Here is a 13,639-nt window from a genome sequence, read left to right on the forward strand (position 1 = left end):
AGATGTGACAAATTTACATGCAAAGATCATCTCAGGGATATTTGCACTGAATGTTTCACAGACTAAAATTGTGCCACTTCTACCATTTAATAGTATTGTATTTTTTTTGGGCTTGATCCACGGCGAGACGTTAATAACCCTATAGGAAGGGGTCCTGATCTGTAGGTCCCTGGGGCAAGTAGGAATAGAATAGGAATAGAATAAAAATATGCTTTATTGTCATGAAAAATTTAACAATTTTATAGACAAAGCTTACAAGGATCATAAATAAAAACAATAACAAATTCAATTTACTAAAATTATATAAATCGTCAATATAAATAAAATATAATAAAGTGAAATAAAAATCAGAAACATTCTATTGCAAAATTAAAAAAAAATTGCAAATTGCGTAATCTACCTTAAGAAATTTAATAAGTAATTTAATAAGTTAGATTTAATAAGGAAGACCAAAGAAGACCTAGGGGACGCTTAGGCAGGACATGTCGGTATAGGGGATTCATGTTGATATGACCCAAGATATAAAGTTATGGAGAAATGTAATTAGGTAAGATGAATTCTTGCATAGCAATAAAAGCAAAGGGAATGATGATGGTGATTATTTATACCCATATTATAATAACATATTTTGTAGCATGTTTCTCATTGTTATATTTTCTCATATTTTTATTTTATCAACTACCACCGCCTTTTATTTAGTTTCGTTCTCAATAACTCTTTCATCTTTTATCATGTTAAATAATACAGTAGAAGCAGATTTGTCAGTCAATCTGTTTTTCAATAGCTCAAATCGAAGGTTTCGTTTATATTATGTCAAAGTGTAAAGCTAAACTCAAGAGTAAAGTATTTTTATTTGGAATGCCGAACATTCATCGAAATTCAAAACACTGGATTCAATACCATGGAAATCCGAACCTGTGTTGTCGCATTTAAGCATGGCAGAACGAACACAAAGTAATGAACAGAGTAGTTGACAAATAAAAACTGTGATTGCTCCGGATATGATTGAAAAACTCCGGCTATAGTATCGGACGACCACTGAGTAGAAGTGTGTAGAATGAATAGCAAACGTAGTGCATATCTCTAATTATACTCTGCATATAATTGTTTTACTGTTAATTTGAAATATAGCTTTAATAGTTTTGTTGAACAAGCAGGATATGGTATTCCAAATTAAAATGTTTTTGTTGAGCAAGCAATAGGCGAACGGCGCACTTCCAAAATAATGCTTTAAAACAAATATCCCCAATAATAAACGTCTAATGATCCAAAACAAGTGTAATCGATTCTTTATTTCATTTGCAACAAAAACCTAATACCCTAGGCTGTGGGTGAAAAATAGGTCGATTTCAGGATATAATTCAGGAATTTTTGGAACCTATCAGGTGTTGTAAAGGACGCTGCCAGGAATAACTTCTACTAAAATGTAACCAAAAATATTGTGCGCTTTTGTTTTAATTGCGATTTTCATTTTTTAAATTTGCAATTTTTATTGATTTTTAATTTTGCAGCTTAGGATATTAATTTTAGAGAAAAACTTTTTAATAGAAAGTTGTAGTAAATTAAAAAACCTACAATTTGAGGTACGGTAAGTTTAATTTGGTTAATTGGTTATTGCAAAACAGCCTGCGAAAGGTCCAAAATGACCGTTTTTTACAATTGCATTATTTATTGTACAAATATTTTTTTTATTTTTTAAAGCTTTAAAATAAAGATCTTTTAATTCCAAACATAAAAAAAATTGTAAAGCCAGATTAACGAATTTGTTGCTTAGATATTATAAATTGTTTATCCCAAGAGGTCAAATATCGCAGGCTATAACTTTTTGAAAAAAAATCGTAGAGAGTTGGTGAAACATCTAATCTCCTTCTAAAGAGTTATGTTTTCATATTCTGATGTAAATAAATGCGTAAAACATTTGAAACCTCTAATTTTTGGGTTTGAAAATATAGGGGGCAAATTTCGTTATAAACATTTAGACCTGAAGCGGCCCTGTACATCCTATGAGTTTTTAACTTACATATTATTGTTGCTAAAGATGAAGCAAAGATTTATAAAAAAATAAAAAATTTCTACGACCAACTGAAGCCGAGATAATTTTTGGGTTTGGAAATAAGGGGGCATATTTCGTTATAAACATTTAGAGCTGAAGCGGCCCTGTACATCCTATGAGTTTCTAACTTACAGATTATTGTTGCTGAAGACAAATCGAAGATTTATAAAAAAATAAAAATTTTCTACAACCAACTGAAGCCGAGATAATTGTTTTTTTTCTTAAGTCGTAGTGCCTTTATTTATAACAATTAAGAAATTATTTTACAGTCATTGACTAAAGAAAGACTTATATTATCTTAAAATAAAAATTATTATAAAATATAATTACATTTAATTATTAAAAATTATTTTTAAAATCGGTGCATTTGCGAGCGGCCGAATTTTGCAAATCGCCCGGCTCGCTTCAAATCCGCGCGGTCGGAAAATTTTTACGTAGCTTGTATTAAATTTGGAGAGAAAAAAAATTTAATAATATTACCATTATAATATACAGTCTATTTACCACTGTATTTGTTTTTCTTGATAAACTTTTATATGTGAAATTTCATTTCTGAAGAAATAATATTACAAAAATGATATATATATATATATATATATATATATATATATATATATATATATATATATATATATATATATATATATATATATATACATATATATATATATATATATATATATATATATATATATATACATATATATATATATATATATATATATACATCCCGCTATTAAATTGGCATCTTTTCACGTTGCAGTCATTTGGCATCACCTAGAAATGCTATCATTTTCTAGGTATAATCCGTGAATGTTCGCTTAGTACACTTCTTTAAGCTTGGCACCGTTGTCGGATTTTCAGTAATCCGATTTATTTATATATTTTATTCCTTACACTATAACGACAATTTGACCCCCGTAGGTCAAAAACATTGCTTAAACATCACTTTGGCAACAACAGGATGTTGCCAAGATATACATTTTTACGGAAAAGACAGTACCTAGTTAGATACATAATATCGATCGCTTCACGTTACAAGTCTTCCACTCGCACTCAGGTAAAAACCAGTTGTAGGCTCTTTTGTCTGAACGGGTCCCTGAATGAGTTTAATAATTCACTTTTATTGTGTATTTTGTTTCGTTTAGTTGAAATATCAGATTTTGTTTGTAACGAATTTCATAATAGATATTTAAATTATTTTTTTGTTAACAAAAACAAATTTTAAAGTTTGACATTTGAAAAATTAATTTTATATTGCCATTTTCATGACATGGTCAATGGTTAATTGCATTTATAATAATTTAATGGGTCATTGCGAAACAATATACAGTGCGTCCATAAAGTAACGCATAAATTCATTATTTCACAAACCGGACACTTTCAGGAAAAATACCGAAACAGGTCGATTTTTATTTTTAAATTACAATTTATTGGCATACATATCATACTAGTGACGTCATCCATCTGGGCGTGATGACGTAATCGTTGATTTTTTTAAATAAGAATAAAGGGCATGTAATAGCTCATTTGAAAGGGTATGTAATTCTCTATTCAATAATATAATTGTTAATATAATTATTTATACAGGGTGTCCAAAAAATGTTATTTAAATTAAATTAATTGGTATAAAAAGATGAATGTATGTAATTTGTTTAATTCTAAATATATTTTATTGGTGCCAGCAAACATAAAAATGTTTTATTTAAAACCTAAATATTGATTTTCGCTTAAGCGTAATCTTAAACTTCCAAGAGGCAGGTGGATGGCAGCTCTAACATTTAATTTTCTGACAAAAGTAAAACGAATTTTGAATTAAATAAGTTACATACATTTTTCTTTTTGTCTCAATTAATTTAATTAAAGAATTCTTTTTGGACACCCTGTATATATAATTATGTTATTGTTTGTATTAGTAAATAGAGAATTAAATACCCTTTCAAATGAGCTATCACATGACCCCTATTCTCATTTAAAAAATTCATCGATTACGTTATCAAGCCCAGATGGATGACATCACTAGTATGATATGTAATATGCCAAAAAATTGTAATTTAAAAATAAAAATCGACCTGTTTCGAAAATTTTCCTTAAAGTCGCCGGTTTACGAAATAATGAAATTATGCGTTACTTTATGGAAGCACTGTATGTTACAATGTGTAAATTTTTCAGGAAACGTAAAAATCTTTCCATTAGTAGTTAGAGATTCTGATAGTAATACTATATTTTATATAAGTATTATGGGTTATAAATGCATCTATTAGGTCTGGATCCCGCGTATGAAAAAAAAGTTGATTAATAGCAAGCTGAAAATTTGTTAATAGCTTAAGGGTGTTTAGTCGGATAAACTTTTATATATGGGAACACTGGAACAGGGGCAGTTTTAATTGTGAAACAGGTTGAAAATTTGGAACGGTCACACCACGAAAACGGCACATTTATTTTGTCCGACATAACAGACTTAAACTCTCCGAATAGAGATTAAACTCTCATGCAAAAATTAGACTGCTATTTATCACCTGTCATAATTCCTGTCATTTGACATATTCTACATGCTCTACTCATTAAAAGGCCCATTTGGTGATAAATAGCAGTCTAATTTTTGCATGAGAGTTTAATCTCTGTTCGAAGAGTTTAAGTCTGTTCTGTCGGACAAAATACATGTGCCGTTTTCGTGGTGTGACCGTTTCAAATTTTTAACCTGTTCCAAAATTAAAACTGCCCCTGTTCCAGTGTTCCCATATATCAAAGTTTATCCGACTAGACACCCTTAAGCTATTAACAAATTTTCAGCTTGCTATTAATCAACTTTTTTTTCATACGCGGGATCCAGACCTATATCTGAAAGACCAAAAAAGTTTAAATGTTGCTTATTTTTTTGATATTATGTTTTAAAGTTTGTGGACTTATGTTGTTTTCGAAATGAAACCATAATTGGTAAAGTTTTTTCTTTATTCTCAACAAGAAACAGTCATAATACGGACAACGCACACATCTTATGGAAAATATAATGTCACTCAAATTCAATAAAATTTATACGAATAGATCCGTTTTAATTTACCGATCAAATCTTATCATTGCGCCAACTCTTAATTATGATTAATTACGGCGCAAATTGCAATTAAAGTTTATCGAAATCACATTTTTGGAGTCCATAAAGTGTTAAAAGTGTTAAAGTTACAATCATTATTGCTCCGAGTGCTATTCATAAGAGCTTAAATCCCGCTGGGCCTAAGCGGATTAGTGAAACTAATCCGCTGATTTATGGAGTACCGAAAATCTGGGTAGTTTAAAATATTTTTTCTCTCTCTAACTTATGTACCTACCCATTTGATTTCAGATTTATTTGTATCAATTTCTGCTCTTATTTTTGAAAATAGAGAGTTGGCGCAATGATAAGATTTGATCGGTAAATTAAAACGGATCTATTCGTATAAATTTTATTGAATTTGAGTGACATTATATTTTCCATAAGATGTGTGCGTTGTTTTCGAAATGAAACCATAATTGGTGAAGTTTTTTCTTTATTCTCAACAAGAAACAGTCATAATACGTAGAAATTTATACTAAATTTAAAATCCAGATTCAGTAGAAATAAACAAACCAAGACACGTTAAATGCTACTAGGAGCACTCCCGAATCATAATTATTTACAATGTATTGTTATATTTCTATTTGATATGAAAATTAAATTTTGATGGTTGTAAACAGGATTCAATTTAATATAAAATATTTTCAATTTTCTCAACCACGGGCATATAAATTTAGAACACCCTGTATACAACAAATTGTTATATTTAATTTTAAGAAGTGATTAGACGGAACTCGGGACAGTGCGCTTAAAATAAACAAAGTGAATGACGCGTACCATTATCGTTCTTCTCGGAAGGTCGATCATTAGCCTATGCTAAATAAAACTCAGTGAAATAGATGATAGTTCATTATCGTTTTTCGCGGAAGGTTTCGATCATTAGCCTATGCTAAATAAGACTCATTTGAAAGAGAGAATAGGTCATTAAAATTTGTAAATAGTAGAAAGTGATTTTAGAATGGGAATTAAATATTTTCTTTTGAAATCCATTAAGCATATTTAGAAAGATTAAAAATTGGTTTTTGAGGAATACTGAGAATGAGAGTTGGTGGTGGAAGGTTGATTTGTGAATCTGGAAGGGATATTGAGAAAGTAGGTGAATGAATGACAAAGTGGGATCAGAATGTTTTGAGCTGTCGAGAAGTGAAGTCGAGTAGTAGACGGTAGTGTTCGAGGAGTGAGAAAGCCGGTAGTTCCGTGAGTGTGGAGTATCTATCGTGGAACGAGAAGTAGGCCAGGTCGAGAGTAAAAGAACCTCCTTGAGCCCAGAGTGTCCCGGTAGCTGATAGCAGTTTCAAAAAAGGTAGAACACAGCATCACGACAAAAGCAGGAACGAGAGCTATTCGAGCTAGTTTTTCAAAGGAGAACATCACTGGAAGCCAGGACGAGGTTTGATCGCAGCCAAGGATAGCAGGAAAGGGTTTTGTGTGAGGACATTTTCAGTTCACCAGGAAAAGGTCAGTCTCATTTGTTTGGACATGAATGTATGGGTTTTTCGTATTAAATTCCACATAAAAAATTGAATAACATAATCAATAATATCAGAAAAGCTTCATCAAACTTAAATAGAGTTGTCCCTAATAACTCCTAATAGTTAAATGTTAATAAAAACTTTCAATAGAAAACCAAAAGGAAATAAAATTCCCAGTTGTAAATGTTATGTTTAAGAATAATAAGAAATAGCAAATATTAAGCATTGATTGCCTTTTGAATAAAATAAAAAATATTTTGATTATAATTGTAACCCATATTTGTATTTTTTTTTACTCTTTTCTTTTCTATCCCGATTAGGAACCATTAAGAAATATTCAGAAGCCACGAAAGTAAGTAATTAATTTATAATTCGCCCTGAGATTGAAAACATATTGATATGTGATCTGGTTAATTAATTAGATTAGTATTAATACATTGATTAAATTAAGTGACATATAAGAATATTATCTCATATCAATAATCAAGATCACATCAGTATATACATTGTAAATTCCAAGTCATGATTTCCAAAGTTTACACATTGTAAATTATGATTCGGGAGTGCTCCTAGTATCATTTAACGTGTCTTGGTTTGTTTATTTCTACTGCATCTTTACTGTTTCTGTTAACTAATCTAAACGTAGAGATATTTTTTGAGATTCTTTAACTCTTTCAATGCTGGGGTTTGTCACATCCCACCTGTCTGTTAGTGGCAAAAAAGTTCACCTGTCGGATGCCGGGTTAAAACATGACAAATTAGATGTGGAATGAAAGCTTATAACCCAAAGATGGTACTAAAGGTGAGAAATTTGGCCTCCGACTTCAGGATAAAGAGTTGCAACCCGAAGTATTGTTCTAAATTCGCAGAAATAGTACAAACTATGTATTACTCGACGCGCCTTAGAAAGACGAGAACAAATATTTATGCCTGTCCGGTTTTATGCCTGTCTGTCCGTCCGTCTGTCAGATATAATCACAGAGGTTGAATGAAAGATTATAACCCATAGATGGTACTAGCGATTAGAAATTTGACGCGCATTAGAAAAATGAGAACAAAGAAATACTTTTTTTAGTTTTACACCACTTCCGGTTAAAATGGTGTACCCGGAAGTGACACACATAGTCACAGAAAAATATACTTGATCAATTTACGTGTATTAAGAGGTCGAAACCGAATTTTTTTAATTCTGGTTTTGATGTCATATGCGGTTAAAAAATTGTCTGGAAGTGGAAGAAACCAGTTTAATAGTTGTCCCCTTCGAGTAGCGAAAAATAAACAATACTTTGTAAAAACATTCAACATTGGTTGATATTCCGCTGTTTTCATATTATTTATTGACCTAAGTTTTTGTAAAATGCACTAGTCTTTTTTAAAGATATCATTGGACAATTTACTCACTGTTTTTGGATTTTACAAAATCGCTTGGATTGGCATGAAATTTGACATAAGCATAGCTAACATGTCAAAGAAAAAAGTGATATTGTGCCAGTGTGTGCTTTTTTCTGGGGATGAGTACCACCCCCTTCTCGAGTGTGAAAAAATATAGGTAAAAATATGTCCGTAAGTGGATAAACTAATTAAATTCCTTGTATTTTTTGTTTTTAGATGGTTTTTCGTAAATAAATCAAAAAGTAAGTATTTGATCGAAAAAACTATTCTTAGCAAATATAAAGCTTATAAAACAGTAAAAAAAATTATGTATGTATGAAGTCTGGACACACAATAAAAACAGAGTTGGAGCTGAACAACAGTTGGTTCTTATTCGTCGAATTCCAAATCGACTAGTTCAACGTAAAATATCCAAAAAATAACGCACTTTTCGGGGAAAACTCGCCACAAATTTTTTAAAGTGTTTAAAAAAGTTTTATTTTTGTTATTTAAAAAGTATCTATTCTATCACCATCAGCATCAAAAGTAAGTTACGCTTTAAATAAAATATGTCCCTTTTTTTTGCTAAAAGAAATCGTGAAAATCACCACCTAATTAGCATTCCATATGAAATTAATAGTTACCGCCCTAGTTAATTTACTTATATTATACTGTTTATATGATCTATAAGATTTATTGGCAAGAAATGCTTATTAAAAAAAATTGGTTTTAAAATAAAAAAATTTTAATTTTGAAAAAAAATGCCTTGGTTTAAAATAACTTAAACATTAGTGATACTAAATATCTCAAAGAGTAAAAAATGTACATATCACATAAACAATACATAAGTAAATTAGGCGGTGATTTTTACATTTTTTTTAACAAAAAAGAGACTTCATTTTGATGCTAACTAACTTTTGATGCTAGAAACGTTTATAAAAATACAAATAAAACTTTTTAGACATTTTATAACAGTTGTAAGTCATGAGTTTTTCCCGAAAAGTGCTTCGTTTTATGGTTATTTCATGTTAAAATATTCGATTTGTATTTTGACGAAGTAGAACCTGCTTTTCATTAAGGTGATACAGTAGCGATCAACAGGTAGCCAAAACGCGTTCCAAGATTGCGGCTGTAATTTTGAATATTTTTTCGAGATATTTGGCACACGTATTCGTAATATAATAAAGAATGGCGGTACAGAGCCGAATTTGAAAAATATATTAATATGTGGAAATTACTCTGTAATTAAATATAATATTAAAAAAACGAGCCTGTACCGCCATTAAGAAGAACAAAAAAATACACTTTCTTCAAATAAACTTTTTATCCGATGCCTAGATTTTGTGTCATTTTGGAACTACTAATGAAATACAAAATTTTAGTAGTTCCAAAATGACACAAAATCTAGGCATCGGATAAAAAAGTTCATTTGAAGAAAGTGTATTTTTTTGTTCTTCTTAATGGCGGTACAGGCTCGTTTTTTAAATATTGTATTTAATTACAGAGTAATTTCCACATATTCATATATTTTTCAAATTGGGCTCTGTACCGCCATTCTTTATTATATTACGAATACGTGTGCCAAATATCTCGAAAAAATATTCAAAATTACAGCCGCAATCTTGGAACGCGTTTTCGCTACCTGTTGATCGCTACTGTTTCCTCTTAACTACAACTCTACTTTTACAGGGTCTACAGACTTCATACATACACCATTGTTTTCACTTTTTTATACGCTATATTTTTGCTAAGAATATTTTTCGTTAAAATACTTTTTGAGTTTTTTTCTAAAACCGTCTAAAAACTTGACTTTTTTGTTGAAAAACGAACATAATATATTCACTTGCAAATAACTCAAACAGTATGTTAAGAAAAAATCTATAGAACAAAAACTAGCTTAGAATTACTCAGTTTATCCACTTTAGGACTTATTTTGAATGTATGTCTTTTCACATTATAAAAGTGGTTGTACTAACTCCCAAGGCAAAAGCACACGTCGGCACAATATCACTTTTTCTTTGACCTGTCAGCTATGTGCATACCCAATTTCATGTCAATCCAAGCGGTTGTTTAAAATTCGGAGGTTTTGCAATATTTACCGTGAGTGGATGGACTACAGATATATGTATATTAGATAAAAATTATAGTTAGTCCTGTCGCCAGGGGGGGTACAACGGCCTTCTTAATTCAGATGGACTTACCCAAGTTTTTTTTATGTATTTTGACCCGTAGAACACGAATTTTTTGGGTAACAGTTGATCCGGATGTCGATAAGATTGTTATAAACAAAGAAGTTGAGGAATTACATAACAGCCATTTCTCGCAAAACAAAACATTTTTTTGTATTTTTTGGGTCATTCTAACCAAAAAATGTTCCTACAAGTTTTTTCGTACGATGCATAGTTTTCGAGATAAACGCGGTTGAACTTTCAAAAAATGGAAAAATTGCAATTTTTGAACCCGAATAACGTTTGAACAAAAAATAAAATAGCAATCCTGCTTGCCGCCTTTAAAAGTTTAAGTCAAACTATATCTGTTTTCAATATTTGCATTGCTAAAAATTTATTTTTTGATTGTTAAAAAAAGCTATAAACACATACTGTTTCACGTGCCTAATACATGCGTTTTAATGCATGCTACTTAGAAATAGCCCCGATTGCACTTTTATCTCTTCTACGTACTCGTTCGATTTTAAATGAGAAATCATTGAAACATCACTCAAGCACTAGGTGTTTATAGCTTTGTTTTAACAATAAAATAATATATTTTTGGCCATACAAATAATTAAAACCGATATAATTTGACTTGAACTTTCAAATGCGGTAAGCAGAATTGCTATTTTATTTTTTAATCAAAAGTTTTTCGGGTTCAAAAATTCCAATTTTTCGATTTTTTGAAAGTTCAACCGCGTTTATCTCGAAAACTATGCATCCTACGAAAAAATTTGAAGGAACATTTTTTGGTTAAAATGGCCCAAAAAATACAAAAAAATGTTTTGTTTTGCGAGAAATCGCTGTTATGTGATTCCTCAACTTCTTGGTTTATAACAATCTTATCGACATCCGGATCAACTGTTACCCAAAAAATTCGTGTTCTACAGGTCAAAATACATAAAAAAAACTTGGGTAAGTCCATCTAAATACAGGAGGCCGTTGTACCCCCCCTGGCGACAGGACTAAGTCTCAGCGAATCTTTGAAATATCTCCATTCCTTTGAAATGTTACATTTTTTAAGCCTTGAGGGAGTAGGCGCAAAATTATGACCAATGCTATTTAAATGCATTCAGTTTATTCGAATCCTGAGAAAACTAATAAGAATTTTGGAAAAATTTAAACGCAGAATGAAAGATTACATTATAACCGAGGGCGAAACTCTCTAAAAACTTTTATGTTTATATTGATAAGTGAAAGGGTGAAAAAAAAAAGAAAATTTAGTGTGATTTTTTATTTCAAATATTTAATTCAAAAGAAATTTTTGTTTATTCTATTCTTTTTGACATGAGGCTGTATTTGATTTCTCTATGTCATTGTATGCTATTGGTTAGTTCCTATCATTTCAGCCGACGTACGTCACGATTGGATCAATAGGGCCGAACATACATAACTAAGGCCCTTTTGGCATGATGCTGTATTATTTTGAAGTCGATACAGCCTGAATATTTTTTTTTATTTTTTTACGTTCTATGTGATTAAAAAAATTAAGAATCACCGCAATTTTAGCCCACCACCCCCTTCCCCTTTCCCCACATCAAAAAATGTCAATTTTTCGATTTTATTTTTTTTTAAGTTGGTTTGCAATTAAATTATAAATTACAAAAAATTCACACGCACAGCTGAGGCTTTTACAAAACATATATTTTTATGGACCCGAAGGTCGAGTGTACATAACCTCAATGTTTTTTGTTTTTTTAATAGGTACGTATAACTTTTTTTGGCGATGGCTGCATGTCTAATTTTTTTGCGTTTTGTGAATTTTATCAAAATCTGTATTTCTGACTTTTTTCAGATTTATTCGTAAGGTGCGCCATCTTCAAAAATCCGGAAAACTGGTTTTTTCGGTAGTTTTTTGGGATTTTCTCCATTTTATATACTTCAAAATAGACTAACTCAAGGTTTTTTATAGGTTACGTATATATAATTTGAAATAACTGAGTTTTTAGGGATATTCAAAAATTGTGTAAAACACCTAAACCCCCCAAAAACTATGTTTTTTCAAATTCTTAAAAGTTTCTTAATTCTTTCGTACCCCATGAAGTTAAATTACAAAGCCATTAAAATATAACTAGAGGTGATTCATACCTACTTACCATCTCAATTGAATGCAATCATCGGCAAAGCCATCTTTTAGTGTCATTGTGTCATCCCCAAAAATCTACCTGGGTCTTAAAATGCAGGTATGCATACTTGTTCCGTTATAACTCTTATCTTTTAAAATTTTGTAGTAAAAGCATTTCTATAGCTATAGTGAGTTTATTGCCCTACCTCTTTATGTGGCTTAATGATTTGGATTGTAAACACAGATAAGAAAGGGTGTGATAGACCAGAGAAATTAGCAAATAAATGGCCTCTTTCGTGACATCCGTTGATACAGGTATCTAAGAACTGCTTATGGCATTAGGGTAAATTTAGTTACAACAGTATCCAATATAAAAATTATGCAAAAAATCAAACGTACTTTTTAACTTATAAACAATATATAAACAATTAAAGATCGCTATTTGATTGTAAATATTAAAGGTGGAGACCGGTATGCTGTATGGAAAGGTGATACAATTTTACTGAAGAGCATAGAAAATTCTTTAAAATGAGTGTTTGGAAAGTTCTTTTTGTTAATTTGTTGCTTAGTTATTGGGAAAATAGCTTCAAAAGTCGATTTTTTGAAAATAATTAATAACTTTTCTAAAAATACACTAAAAGCTTCATTTTCGCGGAAGTAAAGGAACAATATTAGAAGTATTCAGCCGTTAAAATTTCAAGAAGTTTTACCTAATAGTTATTGCAAAATTGAAATTGTTTATCCCAAAAAGCTTCTATCTACAGCGTTATTATGCATAAACTATTAGGTCAACATAAATTCTAAAGACATCAAACCAAAGAGAAAGGTTCAATTTATCAAATTAGATCAAGTCTTGAATAAAAAGTTTATAATAAATATTATAAATAATTATAAAATAATTTTGAAAAAGTAGTGTTATTTTAAGCTTATTCGCGAACTCAAGCGAGGGTGCTGCCGCTTATTTTGAACTAGAGGAATTGGGATGAAGATTTAAACAAAACATCCGTTAACCTATATATCAATGTCGATTGAATGCTTGTCTGGTGTGTTCATTTAATGAATGATTTATTTATATTAATTAATTACATCAATAAAAATATTAATTATATCAAAATGCATTATCCCAATTACATCGGCCATTTTCATGCAACTGCACTGCCACCTATAGTCGATTGAGTTCGCGAATAAACAATTAAAATAACAACCGCATTAACATGTGGGAATTAACTAATTTTGATGGGAAATAAGCCACAATTTTACTAAAAAAAATGGTTTTATTTTGACAACGACACCCGATTTGAGCGTCGAAACGTTAATAAAATCAGTTTTTTTAGTAAAATTGTGGCTTATTTCCCATCAAAACTAGTTAATTCCAAA

This window comes from Diabrotica virgifera, chromosome 2 (genome assembly GCF_917563875.1).
Source record: "Diabrotica virgifera virgifera chromosome 2, PGI_DIABVI_V3a".
NCBI lineage: Eukaryota > Metazoa > Arthropoda > Insecta > Coleoptera > Chrysomelidae > Diabrotica > Diabrotica virgifera.